Raw genomic sequence first — 14,527 nt, 5'->3', positions numbered from 1 at the left:
CTAAATACAGAACCTTCAAAATCCTTTGTTCTGAGTATGATTGAGCCTGTCCTGTGCAGGAGACATTGACTGGACGGTAATAAGATTAGAGCAGCAATTGCAGGAGCAGCTCATGTTATAGCTGTACATCACATTCCATTTCACACACTCACAGCACTTGAGCCTACCCAGTGCTCTGCCATCCAGATAGGCTGGCTCTCCCTCTGTGGAGTCACAACCCAGTCTTAAAATACATTCCCCCTAGGTCAGCTGTTTATTGAAAATAACAGACAAGGCAGTCTGAAGCGTATAAAGGCCAAGGTTTGAAAGAATTAATACTGCCAAGGTCACTGAAGAACCCACACTTAAGAGAACTAATTATTTTTCAAAGGATCTTGCTGCCTTTTGGCTTTCCTGCCATAGTTACAAATGCAATTACCCCCAGACATATAGCTTCCGATGTACTCAGAGCAGGAGTGGATGATGGGAGGTTATGCTATGTCAGGGTATCACAGAATGGTAGGGGTTGGAAGTGACCTCTGGAGATCAAGTCCAACCCCTTTGCCTAGGCAGGTTCTTCTAAAGAAGGTCACATAAGAAAACTGTTATGCTGATCTCATGGTACACAAACAAGTCTGCACAACTGTAAGCATGCTGAATGGGCTGTGCTTAGTGCAAGGGTGGAACATTTTAGACCTGAACCATGTAGGTCACATAACCTGAGCATCAGAAAGTGCTAGAGACATTTGTCCCTGGCACAAAATGCCCTCCAGCCCTGAGTCATCTTCTGGGAGAAATTTTCTTTCCAGTATTTGAAGGAGGCTGCAGAAGAGCTGGAGAAGGACAATTTGCAAAGGCTTGGAATGATGGGACAAGGGATAATGACTTGAAAGTGGAAGAAGCTTGACTGGGACTAGACATGAGGAAGAAATTCTTCCCCATGAGGGTGATGGCACTGTAACAGGTTGCCCAGAGAAATTGTGAAGGTTCCAAGCCTGGAAGTGTTGAAAGGCAGGTTAGATGGGACCTTAAGCATCCTGGTCTAGTAGGAGGTGTCCCTGCCCATGGCAGGGAGGTTGTAACTAGATAATCTTTGTGATCCCTCCCAAGCCAAACCATTCTAGGCAGGGACTTCAGCTCATAAAGCTGTCGCAAAGTCAGCCTGCTGTGGGTCTGTCGCAAAGTCAGCCTGCTGTGGGTCAGGATAACATTTGCCCCCTCCAATGGAAATGGTTGCATTACATAGGAAGGATCAAATGAATCTAACATTAAATTTTAGCAAGAGAAAAGCCTCATTGCTCAGCTGCATTCCAGTAAGGCCATTATTGCCTAGTCAACGTAATATAGGTAAACACAGAGAGGATTTTTCTCTCCCACACAACAGCCCTGATAGCAGGGTGGTATTCACACCACTCTCTGGATCTCTTGGTAGCCCCTTCCTCTTAATCCCCTGACTTGGACACTGTGCTACAAAGTGCAAATTCAGAAGCTCCTCAGCAGAGGAGGTAACTACGTACTGAACCATCACTCTCTTGGGTGAGTGAAAAATGTAGCTGCTCAATGAACCTTTGTCATATCCTGGGTGAACATCACTGGGATATTAAAGGAAGGAAAACAGACAGATGAGCTCCCTCCCTCTGCATCACTGCCTGATGCATCAGGCATAACCTTGAAAACATTTACGGGATCAAAGTCCTGGCAGCCAGAGGGGGATACATTGGATCAGAAATCCTGTGCAATGTGTCACACCCGAGCCAGCAGTAGAAATTCCTGACAGCAGAATTGCCTGTGCCCAGAACTGACTGTACCATCAAAAAGAGACACTGAACATGGAAGTGTCTCCTTTAGGTTAGGTGTCAACTGGCTAGCAAGTCAAAGAGTCTAACATTTTGACTTCTGTATTTCTTGCTAAAAGCCTTTTGTGGAAAGGAAATCCTTCACAGCTCTTGGTGTCTACAAGTCAAGATAATGCCTATAGACCCAGTGGGATAGATAAGCAGATGCCCTGCAGGATTGTAAAATCCCATAGGCTCCAACTTTACCCTGAGCTAATTGTGGTATTGCTGAAAATATCTGTGGATGCCTTTCTCCCTCTTTAAATGCCCATGTGTCTCCCAGTTCAAAGCCACTCTAGCAAATGGGAGTTGAATGCTGAATTGATTGAATGCTTTAAGAAGAGAATGACTGTGCAGTTCTCATCATTCATGTGTCCATATTTTTAGGGCAGGGCTGTCAAAGACACCTCCAGAAAAACTCTGGAAATTGTCAGTTTATTAGTCCACCAGAGAAGGAAGCTTCCATGAGCATTGCACAGTGGTTAGCTAGCTCTAAGACAATTATTTGCCCTGGGAAGATCCTGAAATCCTGCTGGCAACTCAAGCTTCCACCAAAGGACTGGGCTTCACGACACCCACCTAGATGGAGCTGGCTTCCTGTAACAGATCCCACTGGGGGCATGCAGAAGGCTGCTAGCTGGAACTGGGTGCCTCCCATCTGCAGCAGCATTTGACATCTACTCTGTACAGCTGTTGCCGAGTGTGGGATGACTTGGGAGGGCAGGGAGGAAGGGGAGGGTGAAAATAAAACAAGAATTAGAGCCCGGTGTTAGATCTGCTGCAGAGGCACTAGAGGGAGCGCACGCCGTGGTCTGAGATTTTGGCTGTCTGCCACTAAGCTCACTGTTTCCCCACACAGGAAGAGTACTATGAAAATGCTTATAAATACTTCAAGGGTGGGTGTCAGGAGGATGTCAGGAGTGTCTTTTCAGTGGTGCCCAGTGACAGGGCATGAGGTGATGGAGCAGTGGAACAGGTTGCCCAGAGAGGCTGTGGAGTCTCCATCTCTGGAGATGTTCAAAACCCACCTAGACGTGTTCCTGTGTGATCTTTTTTAGGTGGACCTGCCTTGGTGGGGGGTTTGGGCTCAATGATCTCTGGAGGTCCCTTCCAACCCCTACCATTCTGCAGTTCTGTGTGAGTGCCTAGGTAAACAATACCCAAAGACTTGTAGCGAGGCTTCTTGTGCCTGAGAAATGAGGGATCCAGCACAGACATGCACAGATGCAGATGAAAGAATGGTATCAAGCTACCATTAATTTGTTGTTAATGTCATCACTTCTCCCCATTGCAAAGTTACTAAAGCTCAGGCACATCTAAGAATACTTTGCCTTTCTCATCTCCCCCCACTCCTTCCTTTCCCACCCCTACTCTTTACTTTCTTTCACGAAGAGAAGAAATATTTATACCTTCTCATTGGTTACTTTTGTACCACAGCTTCCGTTGCGCAATTATAGCTCCAGGAATGATGTGATAAAGCATTCTCAAGCCTCCGAGCTATTTCCAGTGCTGACATAAATACATCAATTGAGGAGCACAGTCCTTCCTTTGCCACATGCATTACCACCTGCAGCAAGCACCTTTACTGCTGCATTAAATACACCACGGATATAGCTTTAGCTGAACTACATCCACGTCAACTAACTGCTAATTAGTCAGTCACAAACACTCTGCTCCAGAAAATGGACTACATGGAACATTTTCACAGTCTACAAATTGATACTAGGAATAAAATGAGGTCATGTCTTCTCATTACTCATTCATTACTAAATTATTTTTAAGGCTGCTGTGCTGTACAGCTACTGCCTGGTAATTAAGAACCAGAGGATCTAGGATTGCTTTTCAAATGGTAGTTAACTTCCAGTGTACTCTAGTGAAATGACAAGGTATTACCAGGTCCACTTTATTACTGGCAAACCAAAATGCAAGGATTGTTTATAATTTGCTTGAAGCAGACTGCAAGAGCAGGACTGGAGCCAAAAGAAATGTAGAGGAATCCAATTAAAAGGTTATAAAGGGAGGAAGAAAAAAAAAATGGCAATGACCCAATTAACTAAAACTGCTGCAAATTGTTTATGGATTTTACAAGCAGGGGCAAACTACTGCAAAAGCTCACTTGTGTAGCAAAAGCTGGCTCACTTGTGTAGCACAAGCCACAGAACTCCAGCCTTTCCTTTCCCTCAGCTGGCATGTTTTTCCCTCCCTGTTTTGAGAACAAAACGTCAAGCCTCATACCTCACTGATAGCAGAGCATCTAGCCTCCTGAAAAGAGACAAGCTTTGTTCCAGGCTTGGAGGAATATCGCTGTTTTCCTTGCTAAGGATGGTCAGTGTAAAGAGAAAACAGCAGCAACACATTGGGCGATAAACACTGAGATTAAAGATTCATTCATCTCATTAATCATTTACTGATGGCACTGCCGACTCCCCGCTGCCACTTCCCAGACAGTTCCATCACAATTTCACTTAGAAATAATATTCTGACACAAGAAGTGCACAAATCATAGAGTTGTAGAATCATTTTGGTTGGAAAAGACCTTTAAGATCATCAAGTCCAACCATTCTCTAACTCTGCCAAGGCTGGAGCTAAGCCATATCCCTCAGCACCACTTCTCTGCCTCTTCAAAACACCTCCAGGGATGGGGATTCAACTGCTGCCCTGGGAAGCCCATTCTAGCCTTTGAAAACCTTTTCAGTGAAGAAATCTTCCCTAGTATGCAACCTAAACCTCCCCAGCACAACTTGCTCTCATCCTATCACTTGTTGCTAGAGAGAAGAGACCAGCCCCCACCTGACTCCAACCTCATTTCAGGGAGTTGCAGACAACAAGGAGGTCTCTCTAAAGAGTGCTAAATCAGATATAAGTCAGCTTTTCCTCCAGGCTGCTGTGAAGCCAACTACACTATATCTCATAACTCAATTTCTGTTTGATTTCACAGAGCTCACTTTGAAACTCCTTGCAAAATCTTGCCTTGACACTTTCCCAAAGCAGACAATCTGTGCTTCTGCTTCCAGCCAGACCAAAACACGTAAAGCAGGCCTCCTCTCCTCCTATTCTACCACATCTCTCTGCCACCAGAAGCTCTGCAGCCCTTTCCCTGCTCAGCAGCAGCCAGAAGGCACAGCTGAGGTTTGGAGTCAGCCTGTGCTGGTTTCACTTTTACTCCTCTCAGAGAGAAAATCCTGGTACCTACTCCATTTGTACTTTGTGACTGAGCTATACTTGGGTGCCTGTGCTCCATGCAGACACGAGGGTGTTACCTGCCAATGCAATCACAGAGGGGGTGTGAGCTGTGATAAACACTCTCACTACGTGAAAAACATTGAGTCCAGAGAAGGGCAACAAAGCTGGTGAAGGGTCTGGAGAACAGGTCTGGTGAGGAGCAGCTGAGGGAACTGGAGCTTTGTCTGGAGAAGAGGAGGCTGAGGGGAGACCTTATTGCTCTGTACAATGCCCTGAAAGGAGATTGGAGTGAGGAGGAGGTTAGCCTCATCTCCGTGGTGTCAAGTGATGGAACAAGAGGGAATGGCCTGAAACTGTGCCAGAGGAGGTTTATACTGGATGCTAGGAGAAATTGCTTTGCTGCAAGAACGGCCAGGCATTGGAACAGGCTGCCTGAAGAGGTGGTGGTGTCACTGCCCCTGGAGGGCATTCAAGAAACATGTGGACATGGCACTTTGGGACATGGTTTAATGGCCATGGTGGTGTTAGGTTGAAGGTTGGTCTCAATGATCTTAGAGGCCTTTTCCAACCAAAACAATTCTATGGTTCACACTGCTGACTGTCTGCAAGCAGCACACACGCAGTTGTCTGACCAGTGACCTAAAGGAAAACTTATGCCTTTGGGAGTAGTACCCTGTCCTCCTACAGCACTGGCAGAGCTATGGATAGATGTTTAGATCCCCATTCCAAATCTGCATCTCTCAGCTCTCCCTTTCAATTCAAGATGCGCTCAGCTGATGCTTAGCAAGCTCCAGTGTCAGGCCTGAGCACGGCAGCAGCTCTCCAGATCCATACATGAAGGCAGACTGGGGGAGCAGCTGTGAAGACTCTGTGCCTGGGAAATCCCCCTGCTCTCCTGAAACTCTGTTTTTGCACTGCCTGTTTTTCACTTCCATTTTTTCACTAAACGAGTACAATTAATAGCACAGAGACTGCTCCCCTCGTGGCTGCAGAGGCTGTTGAGCATTCCTAGCGTGCTGTTAGGGATTTTGCAGGGGGGAGGCATTGCAGGCATGTGGCTCTGCTATGCTGCAGGGTGGCTGCCTAGCAGTGCTAACTGGAAGTGACTGGAAGATAAATAATGTAAAGCCCCTTTTCAGAACTCCTGGTGTGCAGTACAGCAGGGGATAGAGCTACAATCTGGATTTGTTTAACCTTCATGTCCCCCTCTGTAATGTAGCACTTCACATATCCCTCCAGCTCTTCATGTGCACACTCTCCTTCACTCTCTTCTGCATGTGTATCAAGTCCCAGCTGCTCCATTTCTGCCTTGAGCAGCTATGACCACACTTGGTCACTCTCACTCACAGTTACTTTTATTTCCCTTATCCTCAAAGTCAAAAACATCTGGGATATCTTGGTCAAGTTTCCACAGGCAGGATACCACAATACAGGCCAGAATCTTGGTCACAGTCTTGTCCTCTTCAGCCTCTGCCAGGTGGGTACATTGGGCAGTGAAATGATACACATAATGCCACTACCTCACCTTACGAGGGTGAGGAACTACTACTAAGAGCAAACTTCTAATCTGTTCTGTAAAGCCCTGGGAGCATGAAATACACAATAAACATCTTCAGCACCAGTAAGGTCTCAGAAAACAGCTGTTTGCCTGTTCCCTATGCTGAAAGGATTTGTGTGTACCAGGGGAAGTCAATATCCCCCTCACACACGCAGAGCTCAAGGAGCCATACCTGGAGGGCAGAAAAGGATGTGCAAGCTCAAAAGCCATAAGGCAGCATATTCTGCAATTCACTTTCTAACACATCTGTGATAGATAATTATTCAGTAGAAGTCTCCACAGTGGCTTTATGAGCAATACATTGGTTTGCTGTAAAGGAAACATCCACATGGTTTGGTGACTCAGCCTAGAACCAGTACCTGCTTATTTGGATTAAGAACTAATACTTGCATCCACTCTCTCTGAACACTGGACCCTCTGGTTTTATTTCTCTTGTGATGATGATATGTCAACGGTGTCTCCAGTGTGCTTTCCTCTTCATGTATTAGCTACTTCTGTCAACTTGAAAGAGCCTGGGACACAGCTCATGGTTTTTCTTGCAGCTCTTCTGTGCTTTAACTTTAGGGTTTGTGAGGTAAACCAATGTGTGACTCTCTATCTCCAGCCAACTTCAGCATTAAGAGAAAATATCACAGATAACAAGTAATTCTCTTCTCATGTGTTCCAAGATACAGAGAGAGCCTACTCACTGCTATGAAGTTTTCACTATTACCAAAACAGAAAAGGAGAGGGAAATTGGGCTACTCATGTAACATGTATCATGACCAAATTAAAGAGGTGCTGCAGGTTCTTTTCCCTTATTGAACAGAGCAGTAATAAAGAGGTCTATTTAATTGTGTAAAAGCAATCACCTTTTGAAGATGTTTCCTGCTCCTGTGAGGAAGCTTGGTTTTGTGCAGCATATTTCTGTCAAAGTAGAAGAGTCTCCAAGTGCCTTGCAGTACTAAATACATCAGCTGAAGAACTAAATAATAAATAAGGCTAGGCAAAGGCAGACCTTTTAGCAAAGCTTCCTCTGGCTCTAAGCAGGCATTGCTTTCATTTTGAAAGAGGATGTACACTCCTCCCCAAGCAAAAATAGAAGAAGGAACGTTTCAAACTGACTGATGACAAATCCCCCACCTATTTACATGCTCCATCTGTCTGCACACAAGTGCATACATTAAGAAAAAGTATGGATGCTTAGGGTGTCACTTTACACATGGATGATTTCCTTGGCTTTTACTTGCCTAATTGTCTTCCACTGACCTGTTTCTGTAGCAACTGCCACCTCGCTGCAACTGCACTGTCTCATAGCCATCAGACAACACTTGGAAGGTAGTACTCATTTACCCAAGCCAGGGAAAAAGACAGTATCGTCCCTGAAATGTTTATGGGCTTCCCCTAGAGCATCCCCAGGCACTGTGCAGCGCTTACAGGGCTGTAGTTCAGCAGCCTGGGCTGCTGGCAGTGAATCCCCTGCCTGTCACACACTGCTTGCAGCCTTCCAGCTTGCCCATCGTATGGATCCCTCACCCAAGGCAGAGTAGGAGGGAAGGACAAAGGGCAGAAACAACCCATGAGAACAGCAGCAGGAAGAAAGCACTTTGAGGTGGCTCTTTAGGAGAAGGAAAAAAAGGACAATGCTCCAACAGGCTTCCTTTCTCATAAGGCTTCTTCCATGGCTTGTCTTTACTTATCTTGTCTTGCCTTCTTCACAGATAACAGAATTGGCAAGAATGAAGACTTTCTCAGCCTTAATGTGCTGACGTCTTCTGGACAAGTGAGCAGTGCTAAGTGGCCAGGCTCACACTCTCTAAATAGCTGCCTGCTCACTGCCACTGCTGGCAGAATAAAGGCTCAAAACGAAACAAAACAAAAAAATCATGACAATTGCTTTTGCAAATGGGATTTGATATTGTTCTGATTCTTTTCACTTTCTTTTTTGGTCCAGAAGCTTGGGGGAGTACACTGATTGTATCCCTCAGACTCACCCTTCTGCCTCCTGGGAAGTTTTAATGACACAGTGCACTCCTCATGGAGCTCATACACACGTTAAAGGCCAAATAGGTAATTAACTCTACTCTGTAAAGAAGAGATGGAAAATCAAGGTGAAAGGCATACCTAATCAGGAACTAGGAAACAGTGGGATTTAGAGACAAAGCACTCAATGCTATAGCTTACACACCGGGTTGTGTTGGTTACCATTTTTTGATCACTCCTTCCTACAAGCTTATTCCTGTTACCTCTACTGGCAAAACAATTTCAGTTTCAAGTGGAAACTAATGTCACAGTCACAGTTAATTGTGGTACTCCATTAAAGTCCCTCTTGCCCATCACCCTGTTGTGTCATGGCAAGCTGAAGGACCTGCCATGCCACATCACTGTGATGACTCCAGCTCTACAGTACCTAGCTTTGAGGTTTTCAGTAGCGTAGCTATAGCAAGGAATTGAATTGCAGGTTGTAAAATCTACCTAAGCAGCAGCATAAATATGGACTGCAGCATGAGAACCAGGCTTGCACAGTTACACATGTGGTGCTGAGAGACATGGCTTAGAATCAGACTTGAAAGAGTAGGTAATGATCTTAAAGGCCTTTGCCAGCCAAAATGATTCTATGATTATCGGTGCCTGAACTAGTCAGGGTGTACCTCCATGAGATACAGTTTTAGCAGTAAGTCCACCATGCAGAGCTACTTCTGCTTTTCCTGAGGTACACAGTGCAATGGGAGATCTCCACACAATACAGAACAGCTGAGTTGACTTTTATAGAGCAGATCAATCTGAGGCCATTCTTTTCACATGAGAAATTAAGTGAAAGCAGTGGCTCTAATAATTTGTTTAGTAGCTGATGTCTCCACCTGGAAGGTAACACCTCCCTCACACATTTTGGGAATTCATATGTCCTGTGCCTTTCCCCAGGGTCACCAATGAACCAGGAGGGGGTGGACTTGAGTTTCAGGACTCGCATCATTCTCTTCTCTCTCCACTCACATAGTATCCTTAGAGCCACTGCAGAGGCAGCAGTGGCAACAGAGCCCATTTGCATGTCTGCTGTTGCTTCTTTAGAAGCTGGTGAGGATATTTACATGTGACACTGCGTGACAGCAGAGTTGTACTTTTAATGAAGACCCAGCTCAGTCAGAGTCTCCAGCTCGCTGACTCTGCTCTTTGTAACTCACTCTGTCAACGTCAGGAAGCTGTCAGAGGCTGTAAACGGTGCTGAAGGAAAGTCATTGCCCCAAGACTCTGATCTGCATATTGGGAAAATATTAACTCAGCAATATTAACACAAGATATTTCTTGCTCTAAGGTGCAGGCGTCTTTGACGCGACTGAAGCGTTTAGCAAATGTGGACAGATTTCTCAGCCAGCATGAATCACTGTAGTTTATATTGACTTCAGCTTAAACAAGCTGGCTTTTACTGAGGCTGCAGTATAAATATTGACAAATCTGCTATTACTCATTGGAAAGAATGAACTGGGCAGAAATAGCTTTACCATGTGGCCATAGGAAGGCAATTCAGTCTTCCCAGGGGTTTGAATTGGAGGGAATGTTATTGAACAGGATTAAATCATTCCCTGGACAGACAAAAGCAAGCCAGGTGTCCAGTTCCTGCTCCCACAAGGAAAGAGACAGCACTTTATGTTGTTGTCCATCCCTGAAAACAATTTCACAGCCCCAAGAAATCTGGGGGTATCACCTTTACTTTAGCTTCTAACCTGCTATCCTTCACAATGATGGGCTACAAGGATGATTAGGGGACTGGAGGGCATGGCTTATGAGGAGAGGCTGAGGGACCTGGGGCTGCTTAGTCTGGAGAAGAGAAGACTGAGAGGGGATTTGATAAATGTTTATAAGTATCTGAAGGCTGCCAGGAGTGGGGGACAGGCTCTGCTCACTGCTCCCTGGGATAGGACAAGGAGCAATGGGTGCGAGTTGCAGCAAAAGAGGTTTTGCCTCAACACAAAGGGGAACTTCTTTACTGTAAGGGTCACAGAGCACTGGAACAGGCTGCCCAGAGAGGTTGTGGAGTTTCCTTCTCTGGAGACTTTGAAGGCCTGTCTGGATGTGTTCCTCTGTGATCTGTGTTAGATAGTATTGTCCTGCTCTGGCAGGGGGGTTTGACTCAATGATCTCCTTGGGTCCCTTCCAGCCCCTAACATCCTGTGATCTCTATTAAGGCTCTGCAAAAGACCTGGCTTGAAACAAAATATGTTCAGCTCCTGCTCCACCAGGGAAAGTGCCAGCACTGAATGCTTTTGTTCATCATTATGGTCCCTTGGCAACTATTTCATAGCCCAAAGAAATTTGAGGGTACCAACTTTATTTTAGCTTCTAACTTGTTATCCATCACAATTTGTTCTGCTTGGTTAAAGTACGGTTTCAAAACAGAATCATAGAATCAACTAGCTTGGAAGAGACCTCCAAGACCATCCAGTCCAACCTATCATCCAGTCCTATCATACATGCACCTCAATGCTGCTCTGTGGCAGCACAGCTAGCAAGGTACAACCACCAAGACTAAGGGGCCAGGATGCTGAGTATCCAGTCTGGGAATCAGGTGTGGGGCAATGACTAGGGCCAGACACAGCCATGTGGTCACCAGGCAAATCCACATCATCAAAACATATCTAAGGGCAAGTTGGGAAGCTGAGCCAGTTTTTGCTGGGTCAGGTCCAGAACCGCAGCAGCAGGAGCCCAGGAGTGGACATCATTGTGACACAGCAGCGATGTAGCACAGGAGGAGGGCAGGGGTAAAGGCTCAGCTGAAGAGCAGTTCCCACAAGGCAGGACGAGCAGGCTTTCACTTCTGCATTTCTTCACAACAGCCCTTATCAGCAGAGGAGCCGACCTTGGATGCAGCCAGCACTGCTCCAAAATGGATGTGCCCAGAACCCTGGCAAGGGGGTTCAGTTTTTCCACCCCCATTTAGAGATGCTTTCTCCACCCTCTCCTAATCTCCTTGGGCAAATAGCAGTCAGAGCAGAGCTGTATTTCGTTAGTGTGAACTAATATTTCCCCAAATCTTCAGCTAGGTAATTGCTGAGTGACTTAGCCATGAAAGGAGAAAGGAAACATATTTAAATTTCAAAACTAAAACTGGGAGATTAGAAGACAGGTTTAGATAAGCTATTGGAAGAGCTTTTTAACATACTGCTCACTCTTCTTTGCAGAGAGTGTGAAAACCCAGGGGGTTATCCCTGTAGATTAAAGTAATCCATTTAGAGAAACTGGATGAAAAACAACAAACCACAGCATTACTGCTACTGCTGCTCCCACTGCTAAACATATTGGCCACCTTCTCTGGACTGTATGGAGGGGCTGTGCTGATAGTGCCCAGCGAGGACAAGATTCTCAGGTAGGCTGGAAGTGGATGGACAGCCCAGCAGCTTCCTTCATCCCTTTGGTGTTTGCTGTAGAGACCTCAAGGAATGGCCCTGCACACCACAGGGCCACCACAGAGCAATGGCAGGATCTAGCAGCATGGGATGGAAATGCACAAGGAACAAGGCTTCCTTCCCCATTCTGATATATCAACAGCAGCTTATGAAGGGACAGAAAAACTGATTAATGCAGCTGCTTTCACAGAATCATACAGAATCACATAATTAACCACGCTGGAAAAGACCTCTAGGATCATTGAGTCCAACCTTCTAATTAACTAAACCATGTCACTATGTGCCTCAACCAGCCTCCTTTTAATCACCTCCAGGGATGGTGACTCCACCACCTCCCTGGGCACCCCATTCCAATTTCAGAGAATCACAGGATCATTTCAGTTGGAAAAGACCTCTAAGATCAAGTCCAACCTTCAACCCAGCACCACCATGGCCACTAAACCACTTCCTGTAATGCCGTGTCCACGCATTCCAAGGACTGTGACTCCACTACATCCCTGGGCAGTCAGTTCCAGTGCTTGGCCACTCTTGCAGCAAAGAAATTTTTCCTAATATCCAATCTAAAGCTTCCCCAGCATAGTTTCAAGACATTTCCTCTTGTTCTATAATTTGATACTAGGGAGAAGAGACCAATCCCCACTTCACTCCAACCTCCTTTCAGGAAGCTGTAGAGAGAAAATGATGCCTACTCAGCCTCCTCTTCTCCAAGCTAAACAATGCCAGTTCCCTCAGCTGCTCCTCACAAAGAGATCCAAGGCCAATGACTAGTAAAGAGTAACGGTGTGTTCCAGCCAGAGAAAAGAAAGGACTGCAGGGAATCCCTCATTTTACTTGACCTAAATATACATGTGTTGATTTTTTGAATATTTCATACTGCTGTGGCTTGTAGCATGCATTCCATTTCTGTGCCTTGGTTTGAACGTTGTGCTCCGTGTGCCATTTGCAACAGTTTCAAGAAGGAAGAGATAAGAAAAACATTTTTAAAGGGAAAAAAAGTAAAATAAAAAGATGATACCCTAAATGAAAAATGAGCAAAATGAGGCATTGGCACCCTTAGTATCTGGGACAGCAGATGGGGTGGTGAAAAATGTGCCTGCGGGGCACAGCTCTGCTCCAATCCCTGCCGTGCTCACAGCAGACAGGTTTAAAGCGCTGAGGATTACGCACCACAGGGATACAGCTACACTTTGTCAACTTATTATCCCTCAGCTAATCCAGTGTGTAAATCATGGCAACAAGCAAGTGCACAGCAAAAGGTGCAGGCTGCTCCACCCTAGCAAGCAGGGTTAGATTATGAGGTGCAGAGATGAGGAAACCTTTACACGTCAGCAGAGAAAGCTCCCCTGCTAAACATCCCATCAGCTCCCCAGCAGTTTTCCAGCGACAGGGCAGGAGCTGCTGCACACAAAATGGAGAGGGGGAAGTGTTGATAAAGAAACTATTTTCAGTATCAAGGCTTAGGATGAGGTAAAGTAGTTCAGAACGAAAGGGAGAAGTTTTGGACAACTGTGTTTTAAGCCATAAAAAATCACGTTAAAAGAGAAAGCTTTTTCTTTCTCTGTAATAACTCCACGTTGTATTGGCATGCACAGTGGTGAAGCCTTCCCCTTGCCAGTCAACACACAAATGGACTTTCATAGCTTTCTGATATGGGTTTCACCCATAGATTCTAGTGGGTCACCCCTCTGGAGGAGGTGTCTTTGCCCACTAAAGAGATGACCTGCTTATGACATTGCACTTGCTGATCTCTAAGCCCAAAGAGGACACATTAGATCATTGGTCATTTACATAAAGGAACTAAAACAGGCAATGGGATTTCCCCACAAGTAGTTCCTTCTCTGAGTACTGTCTGTGAGCACTCATACTTTTCACATCTTGAGCAAGAGTCTTACCTCAGATCTCAAGCCAGGTGGTATCTTCGGACATGACAAAGTGGCTCAGAAATCAGATGGAGATTTCAGACTGGCATGCAAAACCTGCTCTTCAAGATGTCTCCTTGGAGGTACTGAAAGTGCAGAGTGATAAAGCAAAGTGTAAGTAAGTTCCTGGGTCTACAGATAAGGTGACAGTATAAAACCCTTACTTTCTGGGTACTTCCTGCACTGTATGAGGAATCAAAAGGAAGCACCAAAAAGCCACAAGAACATCTTGGATGCTAAGTGGTACACAGCCAGCCCCATACTGAATTCCTGGCAGATTCAGTAAAGCACAGTAGTGGTTGTCTCCACCCATAGGTTGACAGACCATCCAGCCATTTGGTGTCCACCTGTGGATGGATGAATTATCACACACATTCAATCAGTAAAGCAGCTTCAGTGGAACCCAAACTTAAATGCCTGTCTTGGGTTCAAATGCAAGTTCCCAGAGACTCTTATAAATTTGGTAGACCCAATGACAATTTATAGAATTTATAGAGTTTATAGAGTGCCCTCCCCTCCTCCCCCTCCTTTCCCCAAAAGACAGGGAGAGAGATAAAGGTGGGGACACCCAAATAAATCAATCTCACTCGATTTGGAAGTTAAAAAAGGAAAAGTTTAACAATAACTTAGAAAAAAGGGATTGGAGGTAGGGGAGTTTACAAAGGATAAGGA

The 14,527-nt window shown here is 45.5% G+C and overlaps 1 protein-coding gene across 1 annotated transcript in view; it reads right to left on the bottom strand.

The window, feature by feature from the left end:
• The window catches only part of TPD52 (tumor protein D52), a 126,652-nt gene extending 112,801 nt beyond the window's left edge, over nucleotides 1-13,851 (bottom strand). The window contains exon 1 of the mRNA XM_064154618.1: nucleotides 13,829-13,851. The gene's annotated coding sequence lies outside the window, so the exon portion shown is untranslated. The remainder of the gene's footprint in view (nucleotides 1-13,828) is intronic.
• Nucleotides 13,852-14,527: the final 676 nt, after the last annotated feature.

This window comes from Pogoniulus pusillus, chromosome 14 (genome assembly GCF_015220805.1).
Source record: "Pogoniulus pusillus isolate bPogPus1 chromosome 14, bPogPus1.pri, whole genome shotgun sequence".
Taxonomy (NCBI): domain Eukaryota; kingdom Metazoa; phylum Chordata; class Aves; order Piciformes; family Lybiidae; genus Pogoniulus; species Pogoniulus pusillus.
Note: the sequence above shows the minus strand (reverse complement) of the source record. Positions and strands in the feature narration are given on the sequence as shown.